This window comes from Ambystoma mexicanum, chromosome 13 (assembly GCF_040938575.1).
Source record: "Ambystoma mexicanum isolate Mex_15411 chromosome 13, UKY_AmexF1_1, whole genome shotgun sequence".
NCBI lineage: Eukaryota > Metazoa > Chordata > Amphibia > Caudata > Ambystomatidae > Ambystoma > Ambystoma mexicanum.
Window position 1 is genome coordinate 240052759 of NC_090938.1, and position 27107 is coordinate 240079865.

Genomic DNA, 27107 nt, shown 5'->3' on the forward strand with positions numbered 1-27107 from the left:
CAAATCAGTCTTTTTGTCGGACGAGGCTAAGAAATGGATTATGCCAGTTCCGCTGCTTCTGGCATTTTAGGGGGTTGGGGTCCAAAAAGTCAAAGACCGCATCTTGGTCCAAAGCAAAATCAGTAACTTAGCAAATATTTGTAAGGTGGTAACTTGGACTACCCTTGATACCTTTTACAGCATTGTCACCTTTCTGTGTAGGTGATGAAGATGGTGTCAGATGTGGGATGAGTATGTTGCAGTCTGCGTTTTAATGTTTTTTTTGGTGTAAAGAGTGTATGAATAATATCTATGCTGTTGCATTATTTTGTTTACTATTGTGGTTTACTTGGTCCGAGACCAATAAGCACAAGCATGCTTCTATTTTACGGACAGAGATGAGGCAGATGGTGGGAAAGGAAATGCCTGTTACCCTCTCTCTCTTTATCTTGACATGTATTAACTTACAAGATGGCAGAGAAGCATAACACAGAGTCCATATATGTAGTGATCGTATCAGCCACGACATTACAACCTCTTACATTAGTTCCGTGCAACACCTTCCAGTCTTTATAGCAATGGCTGTTTTTTATACAGACGTGGTTTGTAAGCCCCATACTAAGAATGCTGTACATAGTTAATAAAGGGGAGCCAAGTTGCGACGTAAGATGTGTATTTTCCTCCTGCCAGTGGCGTTGTTTGTTCCGAGGCTAGGATCTCCCAGAGTTTCGCCCACCACATGGCTAAATTAGGGCCTTCTGGGTGTTCCCAGTTGTGGGCAAGGAAGATCTTTGCTGCCAGTAAGAGGAGAATGATCAGTTTAGATGTATTCCCTGGTTCACGCTGCATTTTCCTTTGTGTGAGCAGTGCGGCTTGACGCTCGTGTCTACATTGTGCAGGCCTTTCTTCTAGCCTGCTGGTCCCCTTCTCCGCCACCTCAAAGTTGTTAAAGCCTTGAAGCACTGCCGGTCCTTAATCCATAATCCAAGCCCCTTAGCTGGCCCTGAGCTGATCCTGGACTGCTCCAGACTTCAGCACTGGGTACAGAGGCTTTTTCCCAGATCTGTTATTTGACGGCGGGGGGGAGAGGAACTCTTGTGCTCCCCAGCACCCACGACATCCAGTGAGGTTGTGTGAGACGTGCTGAGAGCAGCGGTGGGGGAAGTCAGCTTGACAGCACGTTACTTGCTACAGCTATAGCAGTGCTGGTGACGTTGATAGCTGATGTCGTGACTGGCTGCCGCTTGGACAAAAGGGCTGGCGGTCGGCTTTTTGAGAGAGTAAGTGGGGGGTAGTGTCGTTGGGCTTTATCTGTATTTTTGGGATTTTGCTCAAAAACACACAATAGTGCTCTGGTGTTCAGGAGTGTAAGGTGCAAAGCCTGAGAGGTTGTCTCAACCCCATTGAGTTTGCCGTCTGCGACCACCGTGGACTACTGGCATAATTTCTCTCGGTAAACTGTCCCATCCTCCTCGTTTTCCCTGACACTACCCGTATACCTCAGAGAATACGCCGGTAAGCGTAATTAATATTATTGTTCTATTAAGTCTCACTGGCCAAGGACAGTCTCCTGCAGTCTGCTGAAGGCTGCTGGCGGGGAGGACACTTGAGACTGGTAAGAACATTCCTGTTAAAATCTCAAATACCGGCAGGCCAGTCACCTTTTCGGAAAGGGCTGTGCACCATGTAACAATCGTACTAACATACTTTTCCTAAAATCTGCTACTCATCTGTTAGCTGTTGCTGATTTTGGGTGTGCCAGTGTGTGGTAAGAACTTTTTAGTTGGGGTCCCGCTCACCGGCAGGCAGTTACCCCTCTAGAAAGGGCTGTGCATCACTAACATTTGAACTAAGCGCCTGCTTTGAAATCTGCATGCGACCACATAATCATCAGTTAACTGACGCAGTTTGCAAAAATGACGGGAAAAACACATTCTGTATCCACCAATTACAACTTATGCAATAAGGTGCCACAAAAGAAAAACAAAACCGCAAGCAGGGGAGGAACTAAAAAATAGCTTGCATCCCGGTTGGAGGCCAGCTCACCGCGAGGAGCTGGGGTAACTCAGCAGTCGCTGGGCCGTATTACTTTGTTCTTCAGGGCTGTATTACTTCGTTCTTCCCAGCATATGAAGGAAGGAATGCCTAGAAAAGGCTGACCATGATAACAGAGCAAGAGATCCAATCATGCCCTGAGGCAAACATACTGAGGGATACCTGACAGGCCCAGCGTTGGCAGACATTGACAATGATAAATCCTTGGTCGACCTCTGTTATTCACTTCAGAACTCAATTGAGAAATGTGAGGCACAGAATACCCACCGTATAGTGCAAGCACAGGTTCATAGTCCAGAAACACAGAAAAATATGAGCCACTCATTACCAATAACAATTAGTACGACAAACACACAAAGGCTCTCTGGAACACCTAACATTCCGTTTGAGAGTGAGGAAGATAAAAGAAACAGCAGTACTATTTGGTCCTAAACGCTACTGAGAACTGGCAAATAATTTGGTGGCCTGTCCATCGCCATATATTCGATCCCAATATATGCGGTTCAGATTTAATCTTTGGCCTACCAATGAGGTGCTAGCTAGACATAAGCAAATTCCATCAGCACAAAGTTACTGTCGCTTTTGCAAAAATATCGACGTGAGGAAAACCTTACAGCGTTTAATCGTATATTGTCCCTCTTTGGTTGCCAAACGTAATATATATTTTAAGGGCCTTTTTGCCATCCACTGCCCAGTTGAAAGATCACAAATTTGGCAAAAGATATTTGCAAACACCAAGCCGGCAGTAAGAGTGGCGATAGTCCACTTTTAGGACTCAGTGCTTGTACAGGTGGGAGAGTGAAAATTGACTGGGCATTTTCTGGTTTTGTCTTTTGGTTTGTTGTAGTTTAAAAGGTAGTGGCATAATTCATGATGAAAAAAATGTGTTCATTTTGTGTAGATGTATTAATACAATCTTATGATTCCTTGGTGTCAGTGAGCCTGGGAAATGAAATGCGTGTGAAGCTGTCATCCCTCCAATTTGCCATGAAGGTGTTATTAACATTGAGTGGCAAGATCTTGTAAATAGTGATAGAGTAAGAAGGAGAGTGTAAGGAATAAGGAGATGAGTATGTACAAAACCACAGGTGAGGTGTCTTCAGATGGGGCCCAGATAACTACACCCATACAAGATCAGTCGTGTGTCACCACCCTCCACCACCAATGCCATCAGCGTCAACTGAGCCGATGATTCTGGAGGAGAAGGAGAAGGAGGAGGTAAATGAGGCAGAAAATACATATATATATATTATTTCCAGTTTATTACAAACTTTTAAAAAGAGAGCATCAACAAACACAACATCATCATGACAACTCAGTTCATCAAGTTCCAATCTAGCTACATATATCACACAGAAGCAGAAAAGATTGTTAAAACGGAGAAGAATAATCTTGGAAAAAAGGGAATTATCGGAACTTGAAAGAGACCAACAACCAACCAAAGCAAAATAAAGAGCACTAAACAAAAACAGGAAGAAACAGCTAAAAAAGAAAAAAGGCAAAAATGAGATCTCATGGGACACTAACAAGTTGGGTGGTTAAAGATGATTGATACATCAAGCAATACTGTCGTTCAGAATGAGGAGATGTCGAGCAGACGATGGAAGAGTGTGCAGGAGATAACTCTGGACATGCCATCAACTGGAAAAAAGCAACACAGGGTTTTGCAGCCCAAGAAAAACAAGACTCCTGTGAGAACAAAAACAAAAGAACTTTGCACACAATTCGTCTGTAGAGGGAGCTGACCTGAAAAAATATACGATAAGAAAGACACGGAAGAACACGAATAAGGGGACTCGACACATCAAAAGAACTATGTTCTTGAATAGTTCTATATTTCCCCTGAGAATTCTCAACGCCAAAGACTTTGAATATGTCGAACCCTTTGAATATGTCAAACCCTTAAAATGTACGGGTTATGTAATGAGTAGAATACATTTTAACTCAGTTAAGGTGGAGTCTATGATCCGGGTACAGAGAGAGAAATTTGAGGAGTTGGGTTGTGAAATAGATGCTAATACTGAGGAAGAGTCCAGGCCAGGTTGAGGTTGTAGGTGGGGCGGGAAAAATCAATACCCAGACCTTCCAAGAAAACTTGTTTATGGTGTATTATGGTCACGGTCAATACGCTCACCAAGATGGCACACTTGTCCCCCCTACCAGGTCTACCCACTGCAGCAGTCATGGCAGAGATATTTGCCAGGGATATATTTCGTCTACATGGGCTCCCTGATAAGATTATCTCTGACTGTGGAAGTCAATATATCTCTAAGTTTTGGAAAGCACTCTGCGACCGCCTTGGTATTGAACAAGCATTGTCATCGGGTTTTCATCCCCAAACAAACGGGCAAACCGAGAGGCTCAACGCGACACTAGAACAGTATCTCAGGTGCTACAGCAACCAGCATCAAGACAACTGGGTACAGCTACTTCCAACTGCTGAGTTCACCTATAACAACACCAAACATTCAGCCATAGGGCTTTCTCCATTCTTTTGTACTTACGGAATCCATCCACGATCGATTCTTCCCATACTCCCCCAACCCAGCAGCTCACCAGCAGCAGAAACTGTCTTAATTAACATTTCGGAAGCTCACAAAACCCCCAAACTCAGCCTAGAGGCCAGCCTAAAGTAATATAAAGAACAAGCAGACAGACACCGCAATGACTGTCCCGACTGGAATATAGGCACCAAGGTATGGCTCTCAACAAGATACCTAACCCGGTGGGTCCACGCTTCTAAACTTTCTCCCCGTGTGGGGCCTTTTCCCATCCTGGCTAATATCAATCCTGTGGCTTTCAAGCTAAAATTGCCCCCTAATCTCAGTCGCATTAATCCTGTCTTTCACTCTTCTCTTCTTAAAACCTTTGTACCAGATGCAACACGTAAACTGATAACCCAGCATACTAATTTGCATGGAAGTGACGACGCCGAGTATGAGGTCTCTCGGATCCGTGACTCTCGTTATTACCGAGGTCGACTAGAGTATCTGGTCTCCTGGAAGGGGTACCCAAAGTTGGAGGACTCGTGGGAACCTGCTTCTTTTGAACATGAACCAAGGCTGCTTGCTCGGTTCCATCGGTCCAACCCAAGCAAGCCTGGGTTCCCTAGACCTAAGAGGGGGCATACTGTCCTACACCAAGGCGACTGGTGGTTGCTGCCGCGTTGGTGGCTGATGGTTCCATCACGTTGCCCAGAACGTGATGTACCGGTCTAGTGGTTGTCAAACATGGCCGCTGCTGGGAGTTACTTAGTATCCCCACTCTCAGCAGTCGGCGTGTTGCAACCGTATCAGCGAGCTTTTGCTGATCCTCTTTGGTTAAGATGCTAAGTGTTTCATTTATCGCATCATACCGAAGCTCTACACTTTCCTAGGCTTCTTTGCCTCTCCTTCCCTTTCTGTGCGCTCCTTCTTCATGTAGGCGTTTTCTCGCTCCGTTCTTAATATCTCTCTCATTGTACTACGTTTCGGCTCTTGCTGCTTCTCTCCTTTTTTCTGCTCTCTCCGAGTATTGTGACTGCCTACGATAGGGCTCTTTCCCTTGCCTCCTCCCTGGCGCTGCGACAGTCTTCTCCTATTCTCTGCAGCCGTCCCCTTCTTTCCCCCTTGTGAGGATTCCGGTGCACAAGCATTCTGCCGGGTTTGTTATTACTCTGTTTGCCACTTGTGAACTCTACTTACCTTCTGCGCCAATCTGCTGCATATCTGAACTCTGGATCTTCTTGTACAACTCAAAGAAGTGGACAGACAGAGTTCAGCTCTTGGAAGGGTTTATTTTTAGCCTTCAGGCTTTTTTTCCCTATAAACTTCTGGCCTTTCCCCGGGATAGGAGCCACAGGTCTGCAGCTCACAGGCAGCCACTGTGGCTTCTACCCGAGGCAGGCACATTCCACCAAAGAAGGAAAAGGATTACCTCACGCGCCGACACCTACAGCAAGGCGACTCAGAAACAAACAGCTCAGGTGAGGAGAGTGGTGAAGGGAGTGGGTTGGATAAGGAATGGTATTTGGACACCTTAAGTATGGATTTGATGTGCGAGAGAACTTCTTTCCAAAATGTTTGGGCTTTGGAACATAGCCACCACATGTGGTAGTAAGCACCCTTTTCTGGGCATCCCCTCCAGTAGTTTTCCAGGTACAAGTGAGTCATGTGGTAGGGTTTATCAGGGGAAAAATACCATCTACAGCAAGGTTTCAATTGACTCACCTTATCTGTGGTGTAATTGTTAACTTTGTGATTACATTTACAAATACAGCATCAATATTAAGGTGTTGAGAGTAAGGGTCAGCCACAGTGTTAGATTAGGTTTTTTGGTTACAAACTTTTATTGTCAAAATAATAAGTGGGTTTAGGGAAATCCTATCTGTCCCTATATCCACAAGGGTTTTCCGGGCCTCAGTAAAAAAAATAAAAGTCTGTGTCAAGATGTCTACCAAATAAAGGGTCCTTCTTCCTGTGTCAAAACTTTAAACTGACCCTTACATGTTGAACTGACTAAATATTGCCAATAGGGTTTTCATTGGTCTTGCGATGTATATAGTTCCAAATATAAAGTTATAAAATGGACAAAAGGGAAAAGGAAATGTTGCTCCACCAGTAAGATGGGGGTTTTCCCTTCCCATATGTTTCCTCTGGTTTCTCTCAACTAGTTTGAGTCTTTTGGTGCACGCAATCATGTTCTAATATTTTCCAAGAAGATTCCTCTCTTTGAGGTATCTTTTCTGCCTGTTGCTGTCACTCCTTTTTCTCTATTGCCTCTTTCAAGGGCTACAGCTCCCCCTCTTGTATCGTTATTCAACAGCTTCAGAGCTTGTTCACTTTGTTTTTCCCTTGGGTTACTTTCCCACCAGGGTTTTAGTGCTTTGGCTTCTTGTCTTGGTTTATCTTTGAAATTCTTAAAGGTGTATTAGTCCTCCCATGTTTGATATAAACTTCCACAATTAAGGGCCTTCTGAACCGTGAACATTATTAATCATTCTTTTTTATTTTAATTTTTTTATTGTTGGATTCATGGTTTACAGGAAACCTTACACAGCATAAAACTACATAGTATATAGAAACACATTGTGAGGCAGCAACAGAAAAATAAAACAAGAAAGGAAAAAGAAAAAAAAACAGAAAAAATATTAAGAGAACAAAACAAACAGATTATGAACAATTCTAACGATAAGTCATCAAATCATACATTTGTTTTCAATTCATTTAAGATACTATTCAGGAAAGTATTCAAAGCTAAAACTAAAACGTTGGTCCCCCACATTAGTCTACACCAAAACAAGTTCATTGACACTTCAGAATTATCACCGCTTATATCCTTAAAACAGGAAAACCTGATAGTGGCAAAATGTGGACATGCTATGACTCAATGTTTCAGTGTTTCTAATGTGTCCGTAATAATCTGAGAATTTACAATTTAGAAAAGAGTGTGAGTTGGATGGATAATCTTTCCAATGCTTAGTCCTTTTGCTTGTATGGAACTGATTCAACTGGTCACACGTATTTTATTGCAAGGAAAATGTTGCAAATAATGAGGAACACATTCTCTGGAATGCGTAAAATGTGAGTATTCAATATAGGTAACGTATGTTCCGATGCTACCAATTGTCTCAACCTAATTTGCCCTAAACATACTCTTTTTGACAACTCCTGGTCGCTGTGTGAGGTCTCGGACGCCCCAACTGAACTAAGTACACATTGCATCATCAATCTGAAGGAGTTGAGAGAGATAACAGACTCATCATTCATAGCTTTATTCACATCCTCGTATAATGAATCCTCAAAAGGATCAGAGATTTTCCAGAATGTTGAAAGTTGTTTCCATGTACACCGAGCCTTCAGAGAGCTGAGGCAGCAAAGTTCATGTCTAATAACAGCATTGGGGATCGCCAAAAATAGTCCCTAAACCTCCTTCTCCGGTATACTCTCTTGCCAGGGTATGTTTCCTTGTTGCTTAAAAAGGGGTCTGGGTCCTCCCGTTTGTCCTTTGTCTTTCTTATTCCTGGTTTACTTGCCTTACAGGATATCGTCGTGAGTGTGAGCATCTGACCCACTAGTTGACTGGTTTACTATCCTTCCAGGGATTCTCTGCTTTTTGTATAACAGTTCTTCAATATTGGGTCCACAACCCACCCTTACTTTTATTACGTAGTTTTGCTTTCATGCAATTTATACAATTCTCCAATATTGGATCAATACTCCTTTTTCCTCTTTCACTGTTAACATTGGCCATATTTGCAAGGAGTTTATTGACTTTGTTCCATTAACAATCTTACTCTCAGAAATAATATCTCTGCCATCACTTGGACTTGTTCCATTCACAATATTTGTTTCAATAATAATATCTCTGCCATCACTTGGACTTGTTCCATTCACAATGTTTGTTTCAGTAATAATATCTTTGCCTCCACTTAGACTTGCTCCATTCACCATGTTCGTGTAAGTAAGAAATATATTTGCCTTCACTTAGGCTTGCTCCGTTCATAATGTTTTTTTCGGTAATAATATCTTTGTCTGCATTTAGACTTGTTTTGTTCACGCTATTTGCTTCAATGATAATGTCGCTGCCTTTACTTAGGCCTGTTCTGTTTACACTGTTTGTTTCAGTAATAACGTCTCTGCCTTTAATTAGGCATGATCTGTTTCTATTGGTCACGTTAGAAATACTGTGTCTGCCATTACTTGGGCTTGTTTCATTCACAATATACGTACCATTCACAATATGTGTTCCATTAACACTTTCTAGCATAGTATGCGGCACACAGAATTCATTCAGATGCGTCCCGGTAACCCGGTCATTCTTCCTGGGCTTACCGGATGTGGACGGCGTCTGCAACGTTCCTCGTGTCTCTTCCGTGTCTGCGCTCTTGTGCCTTTGGCTGGAAATGCGTTTGGTAAGTGGTTCTCGTCCCGCTTCTTCCTCTTCTGCCTTCCGCAGCTCCGGCTGCGTGCAGTTGTAAAGGAGTGAACTTCTCCCATTCTGACTCTTCGGGGCACTGTGTCGGTCACAGTCTCAGCACCAGTCAACTGTCCAGTCTCTCGATCTCCCTGATTTGCCTCACCTGTGTGGGTTTTAAATGTCCCAGTCTTTCTTAATGTTCTCCGATGACTAGAGCGTGGCATAGGTTTACTGCGCCTAGTCATCTTCATTACTCCATCATTCTTCCTCATCTCAGTATTAAAAGGGGGGATAACTGAGGTTTTGTGCTATGAATATTTAGGAAAACAGTATCAACTTTAAAACCGGTCATATAGGAATGTTGCAATGGTACATGTTTGTCATCAAAAGGTGTAACTGAGGGGATTCCTCGGTTCAGTCTTTTCCTGTCTCCTTGGAACTTTTAATCTCCCTGGAACTTGACCTCTCCCACGTCGTCCTTCCGCAGATAGCTACCCACAGGGTCAGAGTCAGGTAGCTTCTGCCTTTCCCTGGCCATGTAAGAGGGGCTTCCTTCCAGGGAATCGGTGACGAAGTTGTCAGATTCATCACAATACAAAAGCCCCGTTCCCAGCTAAGCCTTTATGGCAAGCGTCCCTGAGGGTTGCAATGATCAAGCAGATTATAAAGTACTGAAATTCTGCCCTTAGGTAAGTGAGCTCTAGTACCTTTTGTCTGATCATGGGGTGACTAGCCCAATGGCATAACTGGGAATATCTGTATCTTTCTTCTTCCTGCAGTGAGAACTCCTGTTCACAGTTTTCAAACGTGAGTGGGGACCCATCCTTATAAAGCTGTCTAAGCTCTGTGATGAATTCAATGCTATTATCACTCCTTTCCTGCCGGTGACCTCCTCCAATGTGGTCAGGGGATGGCAGCTGCAACCTGATCCTGACCATGGGGGAAGCTATATGAGCGAGGGTCACATGGGGGGGAAACAACCTCCGGGAGGGGGTGATGGTATCAGCGGATGAGACATGGTATCCCAGGGGAGGTATTACAATAGGCCATTAGAGTGTTGTAAATGAGAGGTTCATCCTGCAAGGGGAAAAGGGGATACCATGCGGCCGGGACAAACACGTCTGTATCCCAGAACACCAGGATTAAGTAACAATTTCAGAAAAAAGAACTCGGTAATAGCACTTGCAATCCAGTGTCATGAGTGACATGGCATGACTGGATTACAACCCGTATTTACCAGCAGTTGCATTGGGCGACAAAAACAACGCAAACTGGGCGAAGGGAAAGGGAATGACTCATTCAATGCTATCGTAAGCAAAAGGAATGCGGCGCCGCCGGTAATACTGCTTTCAATCCCATGACATGGATTGAAAGCAGTATTTTTGCCGTTCGCTTTGGGAAAGGAAAGAAAAACAAAACAAAATAAATGCAGGCAGACATAAAATGAACAAATCCACTTACTTCAATTTGTGGATCCTCAGGTTCAGGCAGTGGCACGGCACATCACATGGATGGCAGCAGGAAGGCTTGATGGGCTGGGCGGCAGCTCTCTCTGCTCTTCTGCTGCGTTGCTGATGATCTGGAACTCAGGATTGAATCGGGCACATTGGCGCCGCTCTTACACTTCGGCTGGGTCACACTGAGGTCTGGAGTCCGCCGGCACTGTGCAGTCCTGCAAGGAATAAAAAAAAAGTCAGTAAAAGCTGGCTGCCAGAAATGGCCTCTTATGGTGTGCAGGCACGAACATTCCGCGATGTTTCCGGGTCTTGGCCACACCTCCACCCGATTGGCTACCAGCAGCAGTCTTTGGCAACTGATCGGGTGGAGGATCTGACGGGACCCGGAAAGAACACCAACATTTCCACGATTCCAGGGTCTTCCCTGGAAACCCAGAGAAATGGTTAAAAATCCAGAGTCTTTGGGAAAAATCCAGAGGTTAGGCAAGTATGGTACAATGGCACTGCGACTTTTCAACGCACAACTGAACAGAGGTACCAAGGATGATTTAGGATACGGCGATACTAGTACTGACAAGGAAATTCAAACCACTACTGAGCCGAGACTTCGAGAAGTTCAAGATGAGTCGAGCATGACAGCGCCCAAATGAAAACAGTGACGATTTTCACACCCGCCTCCGAGAGATGGCAATCGGGTGCAACTTCCCGTACGAGGAATTTGCCATCCGGCAACAGGTCATCCATGGCCGATCATTGGAAAAACTCTGCAGAACAATACTATCAGAGTCGGACCTACCCCTCGAACAAATCCTCGCAATGGGACGCCAGCGAGAAAAAACTGATGGACATGTAGCAGAGATAGAACAAATGATCAGCCGGCTGCCGCTTGACACAGAAAACCCAGAGAACAGCATGACCATCATCAACACCCTCCGATAAGGGAAAAGCAAACTGAAGCCAACACTTGTGAAACCAGGAAACTGCCTGTGGTGCGGAGGACAACGGCACTTGGAAGAGCCATGTCCGGCACTAGGGACAATGTGCCATAAATGCAGGAAATTGAACCATTTTGTAGTGGTGTGTTTGAGCTCCCGAAGCCTGAAGGAACAACCAACGCCTGACATGCCCCAGTAATGGAGGAGTGACTCACACCAGAGACACACCCAGGCATACCGGCTCCGCCAACAAGAAACCCGATCACATCGAAAATCAACACAACCACACCCCAAACTGAGAGGACGAGCACGAGCGGTGGATCCTGAAGATGATGAAAGCAACAGTGAGGAGGATGATCAGTCTTGTAGAGGGTCATCCCCAGACCGGACACCCTGTCACAGCAGAACGAGGAAAGAAAGCGTACACATGATCTTGGCTAAAAATCCACTATGAGGACAAGGTACATGGAGCACAAAGTCACACACCGCACCTGTGTAGTCATGGCAGATGAGACACCAGTGAAAATGATGATGGACACAAGTACCACAGTAAATGTCATGCCAGCTACCAAATACGAGGAACAGAAAATCGGTTCATCGCTGTCTCACTCCAAGGCTCTCTTTTTGGGGGTTAGATCTCTTTCATCTGCAGCTAGACTGACCCCGACTGTTAGCCCCACGCAGGATCATTGTGATTCATTGGCTCATTTTTTTGTAGAAAAAATTGAAACGATACCTGCCAATATTGCATTGACTATCCCTACTCACCCCCCCCTGCTGCGCCAATTCAAGCTTCGACGAGCCTGGCAACTTCAGATGGTTGGTCTTCCTTCCCTGTCTTTTCTGAGACCAATGTTCTCACTGCTATTCAGCAAGTCACTGGCTCCTTCGGACGCTATTCTCCTGGCGGAGATGAAAGACATCTCTACCGAGGTGCTGTGTGAGATTATGGCTGCAGTCAACGTGTCCTGCCAGTCCGGCAGTATTCCATCTGAGCTTAAGGCAGCCATGGTGATCCCACTTCTTAAGAAACCTCTATTTGACCTTCTGCAGCTTTCTAACTACTGCCCAATTTGACTTTTGCCGTTTCTTATGAAACTTCTTGAATCACTGGTCTCTCCTCTGCTGTCTTTATTTATGGAATCTACCAGGCTCTTCGACCCCGCCTAGTCGGATTTTAGACCAGGTCAGGGTACGGAGAGCATCTTGGTCTCGGTTCAGGATGGCATGGCCTTGGCTGGTGGATACAGGAGGGGTTGGTGCCCTGATCTTGTTAGATCTTTCTGCAGCGTTTGACACCGTTGACCACCCCATCCTGCTTGCCTGCCTGGCTCAAGTTGGAATATCAGGACAGGTTCTAGCCTGGCTCATGTCGTTCCTGACCGATTGAACCCAGACCCTCTCACTCCCGCCTTTTCTTTCAGGTCTTTTTTCTCTCTGTTGTGTTGTCCCGCAGGGCTCCACTTTGTGTCCTATTCTCTTCAACATTTATATGTGGCCTCTTGTGTGCCTCATCCGCTCCTTCGGCATGAGGTGCTACTCTTATGCCGACGACACTCAGATCCTGGTCTGGTTGGATCAGGATCAGGCTGAGTTGTCGTCTGCTTGAGCTGGTGCCTGACTGCCGTGGGGGCAAGGATGAGCCACAATTGGCTGAAGTTGAATGGAGACAAGACGGAGGTCTTGGTGGTGGGTTTTCCACCTGATCCTTCACTCTGGGTGTCTTCTTTCTGGCCTTCCTCTTTGGGTTCCCTCCCTACTCCAGCGGCTAAGATGAAGAATTTGGGTGTCGTTGTTTCCGCCTCACTTTTAATGGAGGCGCGAGTGGTTGCAGTCTGTCAGTCGGGCCATTTCCACGTCAAAATATTAAAGAAGGTGCTTCATCGTATTCCATCGCACCTACGTCCCCCTGTTGTTGCAGCCTTAGTACTCAGTCATTTAGATTACTGCAATTCACTCTATCTTGCACAGCCTAAAGCTCTACTACAGCGACTAGAGCGGTTATCGAACATGGCTGCTAGGGTGGCGACTGGTTCCCCTTATGGGGCCCACATTTTGCTGGGTACAAAGTCCTTTTTATCGCGGGACGTTTTTTCGCAGGGTTTTTTACCGTAAATTTTTTATCGAAAAAACCCATCACATTTTTGGGGGGGCGTTAAAAAATTATATATCTGGGATGTGGGTTTTTGGTAATATATATAAACTGAAAAGGAATGGGGGGCTGGGAGGACTGGGGGGGACCCCCCCAAAAATAAATTTTAAAGAAATGGATGGGATTTTGCAATAAAAAATTTGCTGTAAAAAACCCAGCGAAAAAACATGTCGCAATGAAATGACATGGAAAAATGTTGCTGGTGTTGCGATCTTTACATTGGTTGCCAGTTACACAACACATTGTTTTCAAATCCCTATTCCTGGTTCACTGTGCGCTCCATGATCAAGGGCTGAATATCTGCGCTGCAAGTTTACCCGCTATGTTCCTACAAGGCAGCTACGATCAGCAACTGCAGGGTTACTCGTTGTCCCCCCCCCCCTTTTTGCCGCTCCCGTATTGGAGGAAGAGCTTTTTCTGTTGCCTCCGCTCGGCTATGGAATAGTCTTCCGCTGTCCCTGAAAAACTCTTCTAATAATTTGGCATTCAGGAAATTGTTAAAAACCTATCTGTTTCAGTAAATTATTCTGTGTACTGGTTCTCTCTTCCATCTCTCTCATCTTCAGCACCATGATATCTCTGATGAACGTGCGCTCAATAAATTCCATTAACATAACATAACATAACTTCACCCACGCCTGGCTTTACAACAGAAGTCGCGGCAACTCTTTGCCTATGGGTGCAAGAAACCGCTACCTGTAAGAGGCTCCTACAAAACAAGACTTACATACAGGGAAGATAGCTGCCGAACAGGAGTATACATAGTAGATGCAGGGATAGAAACCTTACTCCCAGGGGTGTTGGTAGGTCTGTAAAAGATCCAGGGCTATGCTAATTTTGGCACTGTCGGGACTGGGGGCTAGCTAGCCTTTTTGGTTGTAACCCCTGAGCTTCTATCCGGGGCTACATCCAAAAGACCCAGGGCTATAGCCCCCTCAGCCCCCCTAGCAACGCCTCTGCTTACTCCGCTGCCCAACAGCGGAGAAGCTGAAGCTCATCCAGTTCACCTTTGCAGGACACACACAAGACATCAACCACTTATTGAAAAAGCACGAGAAACAAATTCCAGGGGCTTGGATGTCTGAAAGAATGCATGGTGAAGTTCCACATTCACCCCACAGTGGAGCCAAGAGCTGTCAGACAGCGAAGAGTGCCATTCCACACGAGGGCAGCTGTGGAGGCCGAGCTCAATAAATTAGAATACCTCCACATAATCGAAAGAAACACAGGGCTGACACTGTGGGTATCCTCCATGGTAGTCACAGCAAAACCAAAACAGGCCCAGGCGGTGCGCAGTTGTATTGATATGCATCTACCAATTTAGCCATAGGACAAGAGAGACACATCACCCTGACGATCGACGAACTGATCGTGTACCTCACAAGGGCCACCGTTTTCAGCAAGCTAGATCTAAGGTCGGGATAACATCATATCCGCCTGGCCAGGGAGTCCCGTTAAATTACAACTTTTTCTTCCCATTTGGGATTACAGAGATACAGCTGACTCAATTTCGGGATCTCATTCCCCGCGGATGTCTTCCAGCATGAAATCAGAAAGGTGCTACAAGATCTCCCTGGGGTTACAAACATGAGTGACGACATTCTGGTTTACGGGAAGAGCAATGAAGAACATAACTCACGACTGCTGGCTCTGATTCAGCGGCTTGAAGACAGGGGTCACCCTCCACGCGGAAAAGTGTGAGTTAGGAAAATCGACGCTCAGTTTATTCAGACATGTTTTAAATGAGAAAGGAGTATCCCCAGACCGTGCAAGGTGGCGAACATCAAAAACACCTGAGCAACCACCAGCGCCACCGAAGTCCGCAGCTTCCTCTGGATGGTGACCTATTGTGGAAGGTTCATCCCTGACCTAGCCACCACAGCCACACCCCGGCGGGAACTCACCAAGAAAAGAGAAATGTGGGAGTGGAATGACACACATGACACTGCATTCAATCGCATAAAAGACTCACTGTCAGGAGATGCCACAATGGCCTTCTTCGATATGATTTGTGAGACTGAGCAACTAGTAGATGCTAACCCGGTCGGTCTCAGGGCAGTTCTGACCCAAAAAGATTGAGATGGGTCCATGCACCCCATTTCCTTCGCCAGCCAGACCTTCATGCCCACGGAAAAGAACTATGCACACATTTTAAAGGAAGCGCTAGCCATCCTGTGGGGGTGCCATCACTTCCACGTCTACATTGTAGGGCTCCCAGTCAAGGTGGTAATGGACCACAAGCCACTGGCGCCCATATTCAAGGGGTCTGCACCTCTCCAGGCGGTGAGGATAGAACGCTGGATGCTCCAGCTTCAGCAATTTGACCTAGTAGTGCAATACTGAGCAGGGAAGACAACCTGGCTGATTTCCTGTCACGCCACCCGAGGCCGGCCACTGCGACAAGGTGCGAGGCTGTGAAAGAAACGGAAGAACACGTCTGCCACTTCATAGCATGTGCTCGGCCGAAGGCAATGCGTCTGCACAAAATGATAACGGAAACAGACAATGATGCCTATCTCCAGATCACAAAAAAGAGGCAGTGCTAACAGGGGAATCGAAAAACTACAACGCAGCGGTGGCCCAAAGCACCCTGCAAGCCCAAGAGCTAATGCAAAGCCTCTTCAGCATCAGACACGAACTTTCGGTGACCCTGAAGGACTAATACTAAAAGGACACTGCATTGTAGTTCCTGCAAGCCTGCAGGATAGAGCAATTCAGCTAGCACATGAAGGCCACCAAGGAATGGTGACAACACAAGCATTCCTCAAATCAAGGGTGTGGATGCCACAGATTCAACAGAAGGCCCTTGCATTGGTGGAGACCTGCTTATCGTGCAAGCAACTCACCGAATAGGGCCCCAGGAACGCATTGCCAGCACCCTTCGCAGTCAACACCGATGGGACGCTGTCAGCATAGACTTCTGTACTATTGCAAACGACACATATTTCTTCGTGGCCGTAGACGTGTTCACGAGATACCCGGAAGTAGAGTCTGTGCGATCCACTGATGCAAACTCGGTGGCAACGGCACTGGAAAAGATATGTTCGCCGTTCACTGGATTCCCCTCATCAATCAAGAGGGACAACGGCCCACCATTTGGGAGCAAAGAAATCGGTGTTCCTCGACAACATGGGAGTATGGCACCATCGCATCGCACCATACTGGCCCCTAGCCAACGGAGACCCTGTGAGGTTCATGGCATCAATCAACAAAGTAGTCCGGATAGCCAAAGACAAGAACAGGCCCTGGCTTCCAGAGCGCTACAGGTTCTCTGATCATACAGGCACACACCACAATCCTCAACCTTGGTCAGCCTGGCAGCACTCATGTTTGGAGTCCCCATTCAGGCAAGACTCCCCCTTCACCACAACTGGAGCCCACCACAAGTGGATGCAGAACACGCTTTCCCATATGAATCGCAACCGTGGATCGTCACTCACCAGAACCATGGCAGGGTGATGGCATCCTGTGGCCCGGAGACTGTAACGCAGAATGCGTCCCAGTTCAGACGGATACCAGCGACACCTGGCAAGAGGCCCCAGAAAACACCAAACACACGCACCCTACCAGATCGAGACCCCCAGTCAGAAACAGTAACAGGGTCACCCAGTCCAATACCACAAACACTGACTGAAACAGAGAAGAACCGGCAGTGCCCTATACCAAAGAGACTTGGTGGAGGGAAGGAAGCAGGCGCTGCTCACTCTGGCAGCGACAAGCACCATCCACACTGCTGCAAGGTTTTGTACTGCATGGGATATAGCAACGAGCAAGAGAGCCCGGAAGGCGGCAGGCGAAGAGACCGAAAGATAGAACTGTGGTTATTTGTTTGGGCCAACAGATGGACGGAAAGACACTGCCAGTTAAAACAGTTTGATGTTTTTGTTGTCTAAGTTGGGGAGGGATGTGATGGTGGGGTGACCAAGGAAAAAGAGAGAGCGTGGCAGTGATGGCGCATGTGACCAAGTGAATGAAGGGAAGGAGAAAAACCAGCCAGGGGTTATTTCCTCTAGTTCCATACATGAGTTGTCTCATTATTTAAACCCCCACTGTGGGGCCTTCCCTAAAGGCCCCAACATCACAGTAAAGTGGTTGTAACAGCGCTACCACCACTTTTACCAAACCGCCGCACTTGTAATGGCGCCCAAAGTGCGATAGGCGCTCCTTATAAAGGGGACAACTTGGGAGCATATCTGTGCGTCCTGGATACTGTTTTGTGACATGAGCTAGCGGAAATATGCCTAATCGAAGATTGGTAATAATTACTCTCTCCAGGCAAGCTTCTGCAGCTGTAAGACAATCCTCCAAAACCTAGATTTAACTTGTTAAAAAGATAAAGGATGAGTAGTAATGCACGTTCACGAAATCCCCGCGGCTGCTACTAAACCGATAACAACCCTGGCTGTCCTAAGGGCTTCCTCCTATTTGCGACTGAGGGACCCGGGTCCGGGTTCACACCTGGCTGCTGTCACTGCAATTAAACAGCTGCAACCCGTTACCGATCGGCGAGGCTGGGCAGCTGGGCGGCATTTCTTCTCTTCTGAGCGGATCGACTTCTTTTGTGAGTGCTGAATGGGGTGACGGGCTAGTGCCCCCCTTGGGGCCTGCAGACTCCTGCAATCTTTCACGAACGAAAGAATGGACCCGACAGTACGTGCCCCCCTCTCTGAGCGCCTTTGTGTACAACTGTGCGTTTGTTCGTGTGTGGTGACCCATCTCTGTGTATATGTACGTCTGTCCTCTGTGTGTGCTTAGCGATCTGTGTCCTGTGCACGGTATCTGTCTTCCCATCTGCCTGCGAGTCTGTATGTGTCTCCGCATATAGCGCTTATCCAACGGTGGCTGTGCTGGTTCATGTGTGTGTGTTTCCCCTTCAGCTACCTGTGTTCTGGACTATCTGGGTGCAAATCTGTCTGTCTTTCTCGAGTCCCCTGCATGTGCGTGCATCTGTTTTCAGTACTGATTGATCTGCGTGTGTCCATCCATCTGCCTGTGTGCGTATTTACACCGGTCTGTGCTCTGATCCCCGTGCTCTGTGTGTGTATGTGCGTCTGTGTGCATCTGTCTGTCTGTGTGCGTATTTACATCGGTCTGTGCTCTGATCCCCGTGCTGTGTGTATGTGCGTCTGTGTGCATCTGTCTGTGTGCGTATTTACATCGGTCTGTGCTCTGATCCCCCTGCTGTGTGTGTATGTGCGTCTGTGTGCATCTGTCTGTCTGTGTGCGTATTTACATCGGTCTGTGCTCTGATCCCCGTGCTGTGTGTATGTGCGTCTGTGTGCATCTCTGTGTGCGTATTTACATCGGTCTGTGCTCTGATCCCCGTGCTGTGTGTGTATGTGCGTCTGTGTGCATCTGTCTGTCTGTGTGCGTATTTACACCGGTCTGTGCTCTGATCCCCCTGCTGTGTGTGTATGTGCGTCTGTGTGCATCTGTCTGTGTGCGTATTTACACCGGTCTGTGCTCTGATCCCCGTGCTGTGTGTGTATGTGCGTCTGTGTGCATCTGTCTGTCTGTGTGCGTATTTACACCGGTCTGTGCTCTGATCCCCCTGCTGTGTGTGTATGTGCGTCTGGTGCATCTGTCTGTGTGCGTATTTACACCGGTCTGTGCTCTGATCCCCGTGCTGTGTGTGTATGTGCGTCTGTGTGCATCTGTGTGGCTGTGTTGATTCATCTTTTTATGAGTGTGCTTATGTATGTGCCTCTTCATCTGTGTTTTGGGTCCATCTGTGTGCGTCCTTACGTCATTATGTGTTATATGTGTTATGTGCGACTATGGGCTCATCTCTGCCTTTGATGATTTTCACCTGGTAGTAATAATAGCAAATTATTGAGCACAACCAGTTACTACTAGTTTCAAAGCGCTGGGACAGAGTCATATCAAATAACATCAACATATCAAATTAACAGCAGAAGTTGAGTTACAAAGTCCAACTTTTATCTTAAGACACATCACGTTCAAATTGAGGAGCTCGTAGCGTAGATAGGTCATGTTTTACCCTACCCTTTAAAAGGAACATTTCCAATGGAGATGAGAGCATTCTGCAACCGGCAGCCCATCACTCGTGTCGATATCGCATCAAATCGAACACAATGACGTTTGCCCACGAGTGACTGCTTTGAAGCATACCGTTTGACAGTGTAGGATAGGGGCAAGACCTTCGAGAATGTTCCATAGTTGCGTGTGTGTATTTTGCTTTCTGTCTGCATACGTCATTTTGATGCCTGTTTTTGCTAATCATGCTCACCTGTGTCAGTATGTTTCTTTGTCCCTGAAAGCTCATGGCGGGGACGCGTACGTACCCACCTTCACGTACATTCGCACAGGGGAATGCAAAAGTGGAGGGCAAAAGGTGGCTGCCTTTGCTCTCCCCTTTTGCACTTTGCCTGTAAAATTAGTAAACGCTGCCTGCCATGTTCGCATGTCAGACAGCGTTTACAATGAATTCCTATAGAATCTGTCTTCTTTTTGCTGATGCAAAAGGCTGAATAACTAAATAGGAATCCCCAGCACGGAGTTACAAGCTGGTGCAAATACTGGAGTATTTGTATGGTGGAGAGGAAGCGAGTGGCAGAAACATAAGTTACATTCCGCCCTTATTCTCCTGGAAAATGAGGCATGACGTCGGAAACATGCAAATAAGCAGTATGGAAGGCTTTCCTGCATGTTTCTTACCTTGTGCTGAGCTCAAAAAAATGAGCTCCTATGGGTCTATGCCTTAGTGTGCTGATGCGTTGGCGGGCGTGCCTGTTCCCAGTGCTTTAAGCAGCCGAGGGCTAAACATTGCCTGTGAGGCATGGCACTGCCACGCTCGCTCGAACCCCTGCTGAGAGTGCACGGTGGTGACTCCAGGTAGGGGCGCACTAAATATAATGTGGAAGGCATACTGGCAGGCTTGGACCTGCTAAAGCAGGACAGCCAGCACCTGACACCTCCAAAGCCTGAATACGTTCTGTTGCAATCATTTTACTCTTGTAATTGAAGTAAGTAGGATGACCACTGTGCAGTATGTGCTCAAGGTCGAGGTTCTAGGGTGTAGCCTATCCTTGAGGTATGGTGATGCTTTGTTGTTGAGGCACTGCCTGTGCTAGACCCTGTCTTATGGCCAATGTAGAAATGTAATGTAAAGTGGTCTTTTGTAGCGCCTTTCTGCCAATAATGTTGGCTTCCCTGCGCATGGCTCTGTAAGAAAGGAGGGCCGGGTGTGCTAGTCAGATAGCAGGAAGGTGGATGCAGTAACCTTAGTGTTGATGGATGCAGGTGTTGTGAAGGGAACAGGGCACACGGCCCCTTTAAGGGAAAACGAAAGCAGTAGAGGGACAGGGGGAGGGGAGGGAGGAGGGGAAGCGGGAAAGGGAGAAACGGCAGTTGGTAGATGAATAAAGGAGATGCACGTTGAGTCTGCGTCCTTATTTGGGCCTAGCACGCCCACAACAACTGGCGATGAGTGGAGGAGAACCCAAACCCTCGCGGAGGTGAAGGAGGAGTGTGGAGAAAAGCCAGAGTCATGGAGGGACTCGGCGCCGGCAGCAAGGAGCAACGCAGCAACGCCGGTGCGGAGGTCCGGCAGCTCAGCCCAGAATAAGGGGCAGAGGCGAAGGAGGAGCGCAGAGAGCCACCGGAGTCATGGAGGAACTCAGCGCCGCCAACAAGAAGCAGCGCAGCAGTGCCGGTGAGGAGGTCCAGCAGCCCAGCCCCGAATAAGGAGCAGAGAGGTCGCAGCCCGCCCAGAGGAGTGACGGAGACCTGCAGCGCCCCCGGCGAGGAGAGCTGAACTGCACAGGAGGAGGTGCGACACACCACCTGCACCCAGGGAAGAGGCCCAGCCACGTAGGAGTGAACGAGGAGGAGCCGAGGAGAATACGAGAGATGTTACCCGTGTCCGAAGAGACAGAAGGAAATGCAGCGCATCGCCCGCCGAAGGAGCGGAAGACCCAGGAGGCTCGCACACAACATCCAGGCCAGGAAGAGCCACGAGCAGGTGTAAAGAGACACCACAAAGGTACAGAGACACGGGGAGGGCCTGGCACATGAGGGGAGTGGCACAGTACAGACATGGCAAACACCACAATAACTAATTCAAAATAGGAGGGATGACGGGCATCAAAGAGGTGGGGAGTAAACCTGATATGAAAATATCTTACTTAAGAAAATAGACTCCCTGTCTCATTAAGGTCCGGAAAGGTAATTTGCTAGACTCCTAGGGGAACGCCACAATAAGCCACTTGAAAGCGAGGAAACAGAGGCCTCCATGAGTCATAGCAATAAGCCACTTGAATGCGAGGAACCAAAGGCACGCATCAGTCATAGCGATAAGCTACTTGAAAGCGAGGACACGAAGGCACACATCAGTCATAGCGATAAGCCACTTGAAAGCAAAGGCACGCATCAGTCATAGCGATAAGCCACTTGAAAGCGAGGACACAAAGGCACATTAGTCCATTAGTCATAGCGATAAGCCACTTGAAAGCGAGGAAGTAAGGGCACGCACCAGCCATAGCGATAACCCACTTGGAAGAGAGGAATCAAAGGCACGCACCAGTCATACCAAAAAGCCACTCAGAAACAAAGACCTTGGCAGTGGCACCATGACCACTCCCAGATAATACGAACCATGTCACAATCAGGAAGCGCAGCGGTAGACACTACTGCACCCGCCACACCAGTAATAACTCCCACCAACCCTGTATCATTCCTACGCTGCCCAAACCCGTTCCCACTAGACCCCCAGGAGAATCAGGGCCAGAGGTAGCAGGAGTGGATGGACGAGTTCGAAGAATTCATGAGGGCTGTAGAAAACCAAGACGCACCAAATAAACTAGACATCTTCACGAACCTGGTCGGAAAAGACATAAAGAGCGTCCTCAAAACCATCCCGTTAGCAGAGAGGACGACATATCAAAAACTCATTGAAGCCATCAACAGCTGCCTAGTAGTCGTCTCAAATAGAGACTATGAACGCTACATTTTCAACCAGTGCACTCAGATGCCTCAGACAATTGGACAGTTCATACTACGTCTTCAGAGGAAAATCACTTATTGTGACTTCACCAACTTCAATAGTTTAGTTTAGTTTATTATTTATAGGGCACGCCATACCCTGGGGCATCAGGGCGCACAGGACAAGAATATGCTCAACTTAGTTACAAGTACATAATAAGTAGTAACAGTACACGAATATCATACAATATACAGTATACAGTAGGCATATATATACACGGCCGGAACTAGGTCCAGAAACAACACAGTTTTACAGGTGTGGGTATACTATCGGGAGTATACAGTAATATATACAATAGTAATATACAGGTATCGGGAACATTCCAGTGCAAGAGGAAGTTGATTTAGATAGTCTGGTCTAGGGGTGCCAGTGGAGCTTCAGTTAGTTTACCAATGGAAACAGTCAGGACAGGGTAGTTACGCGTCATTTGCTCTCAGCCAATTGATCAAGTTCTGCCTGAATTTCGCAAAGGGCTGGGGTTCTCTGATGCCAAGGGGTAGTGAGTTCCACAGCTGCGCTGCCTTGACTGGGAAGCTCTGTCCTCCTATAGTCGCGAGTTTAAATCGCGGGACTTGTAGGAAGTTAGCATTTGCTGTTCTTGTGGGTCTGGTCGAGGTTCTAGGGTGTAGCCTATCCTTGAGGTATGGTGATGCTTTGTTGTTGAGGCACTTGTGGGTGAGGGAGGCAATTTTGAGTTGAATTTTATCCTGCGTGGATAGCCATTTATGTTCTCTTCTTACCGAGGATGTATGCTCCTTTCTGCTAATCGTGAGAGCTGCTCTCAGGGCATTGTTCTGGAGGACCTGGATTTTATGAATAGTCTGTTTATTAGCCCCAATGTATAGTCCATTGCAATAATCCAGTTTGGATAGTATGAGGGCTCTGGCAAGCGTGATGCAGCTGTCTGTAGAAAGGAATTGTTTGCTCGCTCTGATGAGTTTGCATGTGTATGCGGTAGCTGAGGCTAGGGAGTTAACTTGTTTAGCAAAGTTCAAGGTGGCATCTAGGTAAAAGCCTAGGGTCTTCACTTCCTTCGCTACTTTTATGTTGTTCCCATCAATAATGAAATTGGCATAATCCGGGCTGAGTTTGGTTGTGTATGTCGGGGTGCCTAGGATAATGAGTTCAGTTTTGTCATCGTTCAGGCATAGGCCGTGTGTGGCCATCCATGCCTGAACGATGCTGTAGATTTGATTCACTAAAGCCAGATCCCTGACGTAGTCTCCTGAAAGCGGGAGGAGGATCTGGGTATCGTCTGCGTAATTGGTGTAGGCAATACTCAGATGATCCATTTCGTCAAAGAGTGGCTTTGTGAATACATTGTAGAGGGTGGGTGACAAACAGGATCCCTGAGGTACACCACATGTTATGGGGATTAGGTCTGCTGAGGCTGAAGGAGAGAAGACTCTCATAGTTCTGTTACTCAGGAAAGACTTGATCCATATTATGGCCTCTTTGGAGAAGTGGGCTGCAGAGTCTAGGTGGCTACATAAGACTGTATGGTCGACTAAATCGAAGGCCGCTGAGAGGTCTAGCAGTAGGAGTAGGGCTGCTTGGCCATTGTCTTTACATTGATCTATTTGGGCCTTGAGATCGATTAGGGCTGTCTCAGTCCCATGCTGTGGGCGGAATCCGGATTGTCGTGTTCCAAGTAAAAGGTTAGATTCAAGGAAGTTTTGTATTTGCATGTAAGCCACTTTGTCTAAGATTTTTAGAAGAAAGGGCACGGTCGTGATAGGCCTGAAGTTGGTAGGAATGGCCGGGTCAAGGGTTTGCTTCTTTAGGAGTGGCAGTACCCAGGACTCTTTTAGGTTATTCGGTACAGTGCCTGTGGTAAAGGATGAGTTGATGAGTTTGGTTATGAATGGTGATAATTCTCTCGCAGCATCCTTGATTAATTGGGCAGGGCATTGATCGCCTTTACAGTTGGATGGTTTAAGTCCCAAGATAACTTTTTCTACCTCAATGGTCGATACCTTAGAGAAGCAGAAACGTGATTCTTGTTTAGGTTTTAGAGGTGGAACTATAGTCTGTGGGATATGAGGTGTAAGAGATGCTTTTTTGAGGGCAATTTTAGTTTGTAGATTGGCTACTTTGTTGGTGAGGGCCGACTGTATGCTGAAGCACCAATTTTTATCCTTGGTGCAGTTTTCTTGGGGGGCAATAGGAGTTTCCAGTTCTTTAAGGATGCTGAACAATTCTCTGACACTAGATTTAGATTGTGATATTCTGGTGTTGTACGTTTCCTGTTTGGCTAGTAAGATGTCTTTCTTATATTGGGAAGATGCCTTGGCTAGGTTGAGTTTGTTTTCGGCTGAGGGAGAGAGTCTCCAGGTGGTTTCAAGGTTTCTTTTGATTAGCCTGAGCTTTTTTAGGTGAGGAGTGAACCATGAGTTGAGATGTTTCTTCGGTTTACTGTTACGTAGCTTGAGCGGAGCTATGTGGTCATGGGCTGTGTTGATAGTTTCATTAAATTGTTCAACTAGCACATTTGGATCTGTATTCGCTGGGAGCGAGTTCAGATGTGGTAGTATGATGGGCAGCAATTTTTCCGCAGTCATACGTTTTTTGTTCCTCGTGGGCATGGGAGGGGCAAGTGGGGACTGAGCCGTGGCCGAGTTCGTAGCTACTGTGAATAGTAATAGATGGTGGTCAGTCCAGATCTGGGGTACAGTCTCTGTGATGGTTACTCCACAGTTATGTTCCGCTATCCAGTCAAGGATGCAGCCTTTGTCATGAGTGGGAAGGTTAACTTTCTGGGAAAAGCCCAGTTCTTCTAGGATCAGAGCTGTAGCTGTGGACTGGATATCCTTAGCGTCATTATAGCCTACGTTGAAGTCCCCTAGCACTGTTGTTTGGGAGGTGCTTTTTAGGTTGTTGGATATGGTTGTAGATAGATCCTCAGCGAAGGTTCCAGTAGGACCTGGAGGTCTATAGATAAGGATGAGGTTTAGTGTTTGGGAGTTAGCGGTGGCAATTTTGACCGCAAGGCATTCGCAAGATTTCGTAATAGGGGTTGTGGTAATTCTCATGTCAAGACTAAGCTTGGCTATGATAGCTAGGCCCCCACCTCGAGAGGTGTGTCTGTCTGCTCGTAAGATGGTATAATTGTCTGGAACTGCTAATGATAGGGCAGGGCCTGCTGCATCGTGAAGCCACGATTCTGAGATAGCGAGGATATCGAGGTTGTCTGCGAGAATGATGTCTGAAATCTCTGTTGCATGTGCTACTAGCGACCTAGCGTTAATGAGCGCACCTTTGAGATGATGTTTGTGACTTATAGGTTTGGGGTTCGTGGTACTGAGACTAGCAGTGGTGATGGATTTGGAACAGTTTTGTGTGAGTTTTTTGGGATTGCTATCTTTCCTGGTATATTCTACAATTGGCTTCGACAGTAGGTGTTTTTTTTTTTTGGAGATTGAGTTGTTCAATTTTCTTAGCTGGTAGTTCGTGCAATTTAGGTAGGCGTGCGCGAAGTTTAAGGTTTCTGTCTGCGGTACTACAGGGCCTTTGTAAGATAGTATCTTCCTGATATTGGTTCACTATAGGTCCTATGATTTGTTGTGATACCGGCATGGTGTGGTAGGGGTGGTGGGTACGGAGTGGCCTGGTGCTGTGGGACAGTATGCTAACTTTAGTAGCTAGGCTAAGTGATAATGCTACTAATATGATGGAGGAGGTGATGAGGCGGGGTAGCTTAGCTATCCTACGGTTGGCAGCAATAGTTTGTTTCACTAGATTTAGGGAGAACATGCTAACTGGTTAAAAGCGAGCAGCCTGGATGCGACAAACAAGCCAGGTGCGGGTTGGATCGCAGGTGCACGTAAGATTGCTTAGTGCCGTCAAGCTAGGTGCGCCTGACTGGCTAGGTACAAAATTGAGATATTTCAGTGTATTTTAAGAAGGCTAGGTATAGGCGGGCTATATTAGGGAATGCAGTGCAAAATACAGCGCAGCTAGATTCAAATATCAGGCACATTAGCTAAAGCAAAGAGCAGTATACACCAGGCTGAAGGGTGTGCAAAGTTAGGTTGTTAATGCAAATAGGCAAGGCAGTGTAGAGTTCAGCCAAGGTGAGTGTACCACAGTGAACAGCTAAGGCATGGCGTATCATAAACAAGACAAAACAACCTAGGATAGGCGATATGAACTTATCATAGTATGCTAAAGCAATCACTTACATGGGATATGTTAAATGTACTTTCCACAGGGTGCGCAGAGACACTATCAGGTATGAATCCACTATTCACATCTGGCACTGACTGTGAGGCAGTGTAAGTGATATGAAACTGGATCCAGGGTGTAGTTTGTATAGAGAGGTACGAAGCATTTTCTGAGCAATGGCGAGCAGATAGTCACGAGGTAGGAATGGCGGTTGCAAAGACTTCAAAGTTGCTCATTAGTAATTACCTTTGTGAAGCGTCCGGCAGTAGTGTTGTGTGGCCTGTGGCGAACAGGGGCAAACAGGGCCTCATCTCCCGTGGGCCTTTGCTCACGGGGCCGGCTTCAGCCTGCCGGCGGATATTCTGCATGCTTTGCACTGATCGGGGTCAATGACGATGAATCCATCCGCCTAAGAGTTATTGAAGTGTGTCGGTCCTTAATATTTCGTAAACACCTGTTAAAGA

General features: G+C 46.9%; 1 protein-coding gene across 3 annotated transcripts in view; it reads right to left on the reverse strand.

Moving 5' to 3' along the window:
• TMEM253 (transmembrane protein 253) overlaps positions 1–27107 on the reverse strand; it is a 594226-nt gene that overhangs the window by 545279 nt on the left and 21840 nt on the right. For all 3 annotated transcript variants that reach the window (XM_069633707.1, XM_069633708.1, XM_069633709.1), the window contains exon 2: positions 10393–10603. The gene's annotated coding sequence lies outside the window, so the exon portion shown is untranslated. The remainder of the gene's footprint in view (positions 1–10392; positions 10604–27107) is intronic.